Below are 7,120 nucleotides of genomic sequence, written 5' to 3'. Positions count from 1 at the left end.
TGGTGCTGCTAAACTTTAAATACTTATCTGAGTTCTTCAGTCTCATGCTTCCGAGAAGCAGGCAGGCACATAAAATTTGCTCCTCAGCTAACACTGTTCTTTCCCTAAGGGTTTTTTGAAAGTAAATGTATCATTTCAAACTGATACATACCATGGAGAACAAGAAGGGTGTTGGAATGTTTTATCTCTGCCTCATACATTACTTAGTTCTCTCTGATTTAATATGATTAGTCCCATATTGACCTAGAGCTTCTCTGAGAAAAACGTAACCTCCAAAGTCTATGTCAAGATGTGAAGGGATAGGTGCTATATTAGTTTGCTAGGATTGCCGCAGAATGGTACTATCAACTGGATGGCTTAAAAAATTGAAATTTAGTTTTTACGGTTCTAGAGGCTGGAAGTCCAAAATCAAAGTGTTAATAGGTTTAGTTTTTTTTTGAGATCTCTGTTCTTAGATTCTAAGTGGCCACCCTGTCACTGTGTTCTTGTATGGTCTTTTTTCTGTGACTATGTATTACGGGTGTCTCTTCGTCTTCTTACAAAAACACTATTATATTAGATTATTGCCACGTCTTTATGATCTTATTTAATTTTATTTACATATTTAAAGACCCTATTGTCAAATACAGTCATATTGGAAATTATGGCTTACATGTGTGAAATTGAAGAGTGGTATTTAGAGGGGGGAATCTATAATGAATCCCAATGTCCTCAATTACTCAGTTATTTAGATATTTTAAAACTCCAGTGATGCAGCCAGTGACCTGTCTTACACATTCGTCAATGGGCAGTCACTTCTGTAAGTCCTCTGAAAATTCCAAATCTCCAGGTGCCAAATTCTTTCTCCAGAATCTTCTCGCCACTCCATGCTTCAGTAAATAAACTTTTGATCCTGACTGCTTAGGGCCTCCTTGACCCTATTCCAGTTCTATGATGAACATTAAGCCTGGTTGATTAAGATTGATCATATTGTCCTTCTTCTCTGAAAAAAAGGATTTTAACAAGAGGTTTAGATGATATGTATACTACCTCAGATGACAAAATGTTTAGAGGAATTAAAACATCAATAGAATAAGTATAAAATAGGGTAGGTGATAACCAATGCTTAGTGCTATTCCAACTGCCTGTTTAAGCAAAGACGGAAAGTAAAACCCAGAATTGATTAAGTAGTTAATTAACAAACCAAGAATACATAAGGTGGTTGAATGCATTACAAACAAAATCTATCTGATGCTTACCAGAGACTCACTCTCTCTTTAGGAAACAATTCAGGTTGAAAGTACAGTAATCAAGGTATTCCATATAGTAACCAAAGGAAACAGGGTGGTTATACTAATATCAGACAAAATAGATTTTAAGTGCAAGAATGTCACAGAGACCAGAGAAGGCTGTTAGATAATGAGAAATGAGACAATTAATCAAGAGGAATCAATAACAGTTATAAATAAATAAGCACCCAACATTGAAACACTTAAATATATAAAGCAAATATTAACAGAACTGAAGGGAAAAGTAGACAGCAATACAATAATAGTAGGAACTTCAATATTCTATTCTCAACAATGGCTGGATCATCCGAACAGAAAATCAATCAAGAAACAGAAGACTTGAATAACACTTTGCCCAGATGGACTTCTTGGACATGTGCAGAAGATTCCATCCAACTGCAACAGACTATACATTCTTCTCAAGTGCACACAGAATATTCTCCAGAATAGATCAGATGTTAGGTCACAAAACAAGTTGTAACAAATTTTAAAAGATTGAAATCTGGGGCGCCTGGGTGTCTCAGTCGGTTGAGCGTCCGACTTTGGCTCAGGTCATGACCTCCTGGTCTGTGAGTTCAAGCCCCGTGTCGGGCTCTGTGCTGACGGCTCAGAGCCTGGAGCCTGCTTCGGATTCTGTGTCTCCCTCTCTCTCTGCCCCTCCCCTGCTCACGCTCTGTCTCTCTCTGTCTCAAAAATAAATAAAACATTAAAATTTTTTTTAAAAAAAAGGTGAAATCATATCAGGTATGATATGATTTCTGATCATAACAGGAAGAAACCAGAAGTGAATAACAGGAGGAAAATTAGAGAATTCACCAATACATGAAAACTAAATAACACATTGCTAAACAACCAATGAATCAAAGAGGAAATCAAATGAAAATTTAAAAAAAAGCCTTGAGACAAATGAAAATGGGAGCACAGAGTACTGAAACTTGTAAGATGCTGCAAAAGCTATTCTTAGAGGGAAGTTTATAATAATAAACACATATTAAGAAAAAAGAAGCATGTCTAGTAAACAAGCTAACTTTACACCTCAAAGAAAGGACGAGCGAAGCCCAAAATTGGCAGAAGGAAATAATAAAGATTAGAGAAGAAATTAAAAGACAAATAAACAGAAGTCTAGAAAGAATGAACAAAATTGACTAACCAGAAAAAAAAGAAGAAAGGACTCAAATAAAATAAAGTTTTAAATAAGAAAGAAATTACAACTCATGCCACAGAAATACAATGGATCACTAGAGACTACCATGAACAATTGTACACCAAAACAGTGTGGAACTGCCATGAAAATAGACGCAGAAACTAATGGACCAGAATGGAGAGACTAAACTAATCTACATTCAACTGATCTTTGACACGTGTGCTAAGAATACTCAATGGGGAAAGACAGTTTCTTCAATAAATGATGTTGCAAAAGCTGGATATCTACATCCAGAAGAATTAAATTCAACTCTTATGTCACATCATGTGCAAAAATCAACTCGAAATGGATAAAAGACAAACGTCACACCTGAAACTGTAAAACTGCTAGAAGAAAACAAAGGGAAAAGTCTTGACATTGATCTTGGCAAGGAGTTTTTGGATCAGGTAGCAAAAGCAGAAGACGCAAAAGTGAAAACAAGCAAGTGGGACTATGTCAAACTAAAAAAACTTATGCAAAATGAACACAGTGAAGACACAACTTATGGAACATGGAAAAATATTTGCAAACCTACAGAGCTAATATCCAAAATATACAAGGAACTCAAATAATAAAGTATCAAAAAACACAAAAAACACAAAACAAAAACAAAAACAACCCAATTAAAAAATATGGGAAATGAATAGATGTTTCTCAAAAGACGTACAAATCACCAACAAGTATATGAAAATATGCTCAATATCACTAATTATCAGAAAACATACATCAAGACCATAATGAGATATCACTTCAAACCTGTTGGAATGGTTACTATCAAGAAGACAAAGTTAAAGTGTTGGTAGAAAAAAAGTGTTGGTGGAAAAGGAAACCTTGGTAACACTGTTTGGCGAGAAATAAATTGGCATAGCCATTATGGAAAATGGCATGGGAATTCCTCAAAGACTAAAATTAGAACTACCATATGATCTAGCTATCCCACTTCTGGGCAGATAATCAAAAAGAAATGAAATTATTATCTTGAAAAGGTATCTACACTCCCATGTTCATTGCAGCATTATTCACAATATCTGAAGTATGAAGACAACCTAAATGTTTATCAATGGATGAAGGAATAAAGAAAAAGTGGTATATACATACAGTGGACTATTATTCAGCCTTAAAAAAGAGAGAGAGAGAGATCCTGCCATTTGCAACAACATAGATGTCATTATGCTGAGTAAATAAGCCTGACACGGAAGTGTGAATATTGCATTTCACTTCCTGTGAAATCTAAAAAAGTAGAACTCATAAAAGCAGAGTGGAATGGTGGTTGCCAGGGAATGGGACTTGGGGTAAAATGAGAGATGTCGGTCAAAGTGTAAAACATCTTAGTCATACACAATGAATCAAATCTGGAGATACAATGTACTGCATGGTAATTATTGTTTATAATACTGTATTGATATTTCAAATTTTCTGAGAGTAGATCTTCAGTGTTCTAACCATGAAGAAAAAAAATAATTATGTGAACTGATGGATATGTTAATTACCTTAATTGTGGTAATCATTTCACAATGTATACATAGATCAAACTTCATGTTACCTCCTTAAATACATGCAAGGTCTCCGTGTCAATTATGCCTCAATAAATCTGGATAAAAAAAAAAAAACAGTACCTAAAGTCCACTCTAGCACTCCAATTTCTCAATGAGTCAGAAAATTGACTTATTTAACACTCAGTCACTAGTACCCAGGATAACCTAACAGGTGCAGCAGGGCAATATGATTTCCAGAAATTAAAAACAACTTTAATATTTCAAAAATATTATTCCTGTTGTAAGATTCTATATGAGAGAAAACACAAATAATCCTGGGCACTAAAATGATCTATCAGTTCTTTGTCAAAATAAAATCTTTCGGGGCACCTGGGTGGCACAGTCGGTTAAGCGTCCGACTTCAGCCAGGTCACCATCTCGCGGTCCGTGAGTTCGAGCCCCGCGTCGGGCTCTGGGCTGATGGCTCAGAGCCTGGAGCCTGCTTCCGATTCTGTGTCTCCCTCTCTCTCTGCCCTCCCCCGTTCATGCTCTGTCTCTCTCTGTCCCAAAAATAAATAAAAACGTTGAAAAAAAAATTAAAAAAATAAAATAAAATCTTTCAACCCAAAAGATTTATGCTTAGCAGCATGAACTTTTTATGGGACAAGTGCCTGGGTTATTTATTTTTTTTTTTCCTATTGATTTTGTTCTTTTATGAGTATTCTAAGAATTAAATATGATAATATTTGTAAAGTAGTTAGAATATTGGCTGTCATGTAGTATGGACTCACTAAATATTACCTATTTTTATCTTTATTAAGATGAGAGTATGCTAATTTTAAGATTATCATGAACAATAATTATAAGAAATTATGTATCTTCAAGCATATATCCACAAACCCACCACAAATCTTTACAAATCTGAGAAAATACTAATTTATAGAAAGTTACCTTAGTCCAGAAATAGCTGTCTAGCAGTTGTGCTCCCTTTTCTATTGTGTATAGTCATTTTTGGGAAGAGGCTATTCAGACAAGGACTCCAAATTCCAATTGCCCTAAAGTTTAAATGGTATTACATGACTATTTATCACAAAAAAAAAAAAAAGAAAAAGAAAAAGAAAAAAGCACACACAGCACCACCACCACCAACAACAAACACATTAGTAGAAGTGATGTTACAGTGTAGTAAAGAATTTAACCTTGCTGGAAGAATGGTCTAGGCTTTGTACTTGCCTCCGGGGAGATGATCTCTAAACTCTCAGAATGCTTTGCCTTATAAAGGTTCCTTAGTATTCCTGGGTGCTTTGGGCCATAGTAGGTAGTCTAACAATGTGATTTAGGGTGGGTTCTCTGGGTTACATTGTATGAGCTTGATCTCTGGAGTTGGGAAATGGGTAAAGATCAGTCATGTAGGCAGCGAACCAAGTCTCTGTGATAAGCCCTAATAAAAATTCTAGACACTAAGGCTTGGGTGACTACCCCGGTGACAAGATACCTCATGCATATTGTCACACTTTCTTTCTGGGAAACAGCATTGTCCATGACTCCACTGGAAGAAGACAAGAGGAAGCTACACACATAGAACATGCTTGGACTCCTCCTCACATTCTCTTCCCTTAACTGTATTTAATCTGTGCCATTTTCCTGTAATAATTGTAACTGTGAATATCAAAGCTTTCAATTAGTCATATATTTTTTTCTGTAGTGAATTATTGAAGTTGAGGCTGATCTGGGGGCCACCAAATTCTTTAGGTATTCTCAGAGATGAGAGTGGACTATTCTCTAATTTCAACACCAACTTCTGACTTTGGAATTTAAGAAGTGCATTCACCTTCTCTAAGTTTAGAGAATGTTTGCAAACTTGACCCAAAGTATTTTGAGGCCTTGGCAGCTAATATGCTCTCAGAGCAAAAGGAGTCTGGTCCACAAACCAAGCTTGTGGGTAACTTGTAGAAATTCTGTGCACTAACCGGTGACATCCACATGGCATCGTTTCATGAGCAAAAGGTAAACTGCTGTTATTTAAGTAATTGATATTATCGCCAATATTATCATAGTGTTGCCAGAACTAATATATTTCTCATCAAGTTTTTAATCTTTCTTTGTGAGGCATTTTCTTTGAAAAAATGACTTGTAAGTTTAAACAAAAAGTAAACAAGCTTATTGCAAATATATCAAATAGTGTTTGTCACTATAATATGTTGAATTTTGAATCCATATTTTCTGGACTCTTTATGTTTGCAGTTCTGGTAGATGCTATTAGGAGTATTTTGAATGCAAAATTATTTTACCAGTAATGACTATTCCCATTCAACTAAAAAGTATACCCATCTTATAACTTATTTTTTTATTATAAATATGCTTCCACATTATAATATGAATGAGCAAAAGTTACTACTTCTACATCCTCTACAATTTACTTTAAAGGAACATAATATTTTGAAATTTATTTAAAGAAACCAAAACATCTATCTAAAATTAGTTTTAGAATTTAGCCCCACTTAATTGTTTCACTATTTCAACCTGTATCAATTGCCATTTAATCTACCTTAGCTCTGTTTTCCTCTTATTCCTATTAGAATCCTCTTTGAAATTTCCTGGCCATTGAAATACAGCCCCAGGTTTCTGCAGCCAATAGTAATTCAGATGTCAATACTACAGGTTTGAAAGATCAGTTTCATTAGCTTGAAAAAGGTAATTTATTTAGCTCCTTTCTAGCAATGTTGAACATTCAGTATATGTTGAAAATCTGCAAATAAAATAGCATGCTTCTCCACAATGACCCTTGAAATATTTTTTTTTAACTCAACAGGGTTAAAAAGTAGCTTTTCACACCATATTTCATGCTTTTACAGGAAGTATTGGCTATTAGAAGATGACTTTTTTAAAAAACAAAAAAACAAGAAATATGTTTTGATCCTATGGGTTTATGTAAAAATCAATTTAAAGTTTTCAACAGATGTCCATCTACTTGATGTTACAACATTTTGCCTGGCTTAAAAATAATAAGCAATGGGGGTGCCTGAGTGGCTCAGTCAGTTGAGCGACTGACTTCGGCCCAGGTCATGATCTTGTGGTTCATGAGTTTGAGCCCCACGTTGGGCTCTGTGCTGACAGCTCAGAGCCTGGAGCCTGCTTCCAATTCTGTGTCTCCCTCTCTCTTTGCCTCTCTCCCACTCATGCTCTGTCTCTGT

This window comes from Felis catus, chromosome F1 (assembly GCF_018350175.1).
Source record: "Felis catus isolate Fca126 chromosome F1, F.catus_Fca126_mat1.0, whole genome shotgun sequence".
NCBI classification, from domain to species: Eukaryota; Metazoa; Chordata; class Mammalia; order Carnivora; family Felidae; genus Felis; species Felis catus.
This window is presented reverse-complemented; position numbering follows the sequence as displayed.